Below are 1,116 nucleotides of genomic sequence, written 5' to 3'. Positions count from 1 at the left end.
GGGGATTTTGTTGGAATAGAGCATACACACACACCCGCGGCCCTCCCATCGGTCGCTTCAGATTTGTCCCACATGGGGTGATTTTTGGTGGTTTATGCACCTGTAGTGAGTGACAATCAAACATTAACAGCTTCTCAATACTAATATCTAGGTCAATGAAGTTTTCATGTTAATTCGAAGAACTGTAGCAAGAATTTAACTACTCTCTCCGATGGTTAATCAAACCTCTGTTTTCGCAATAAGCTGTTATTATGGGATGGATTTGTCCCAGATGTGGTGATTTTTTGTAGTTGATGCACCCATGAGTGACAATCAAACAATAAAGAATAACCAGCTTCTTGATACAAATATTATCGAAATCAATGAACTTTTCCTGTTAATTTGAAGAGCTGCGGCAATAAGTAAACTTGCCTCCCCGTCGGGGAATTGAACCCCGGTCTCCCGCGTGACAGGCGGGGATACTCACCACTATACTAACGAGGATTGGCTCTGCTGGGCTCTTTGACGACACACCATGAGAAAATGAACACAGGGCACATGACTGATAGTATAAATCACTGGAGAGCTTTTGATTGTTTTCTACCCATATTCCAAAACCCACAACTTTTTTTATTTTTCTCTAGTCATATAACCATATGAGGGCTTGTTTTTTGCAGGACGACTTGTAGATTTGAATCACACTATTCTTTCTACCATATCACGTACAGAAAACGGGAAAAAAATATTCCAAGTGAGGTGAATTTGAAACAAAAACCAGGAAATTTCCTATCATTTTTCATTTTTTGTTATGACATTTAATGTGCAGTAGAAATTACCCATCAACATGATTCTCCAGATCAGTACAATTACTGCAGATTCACTGAGGATCCTCCCTGCTAAAGAACTGCTAAATCAGTGCTAAAAAAAAAAACAACATATGCATTGCAATGTAAAACAACTTGCTGTTCATGTGTTTAGTCTTTTCAACTTCTTTTAACAGCTTCATTTTTTCAAAGAGGCGAAGAGGTTAAAAGAAGTGCCCTGAACATTTTTTCGTATAACTTCCGCTTAGAGGCTGCTCATTCGTTTATTGAATACAATTTAATCTAAAAAACAGTGGCAAAAAATGTTGGAAAA

The 1,116-nt window shown here is 38.0% G+C and overlaps 1 non-coding gene across 1 annotated transcript; it reads right to left on the bottom strand.

Annotated features, from left to right (window-relative positions):
• Nucleotides 1-411: 411 nt before the first annotated feature.
• On the bottom strand, nt 412-483 carry TRNAD-GUC (transfer RNA aspartic acid (anticodon GUC)). The gene has a single exon. It is a non-coding gene; the product is annotated as a tRNA-Asp (tRNA).
• Between the last annotated feature and the right edge of the window lie 633 nt (nt 484-1,116).

This window comes from Anomaloglossus baeobatrachus, chromosome 4, assembly GCF_048569485.1.
Source record: "Anomaloglossus baeobatrachus isolate aAnoBae1 chromosome 4, aAnoBae1.hap1, whole genome shotgun sequence".
Taxonomy (NCBI): Eukaryota; Metazoa; Chordata; class Amphibia; order Anura; family Aromobatidae; genus Anomaloglossus; species Anomaloglossus baeobatrachus.
Note: the sequence above shows the minus strand (reverse complement) of the source record. Positions and strands in the feature narration are given on the sequence as shown.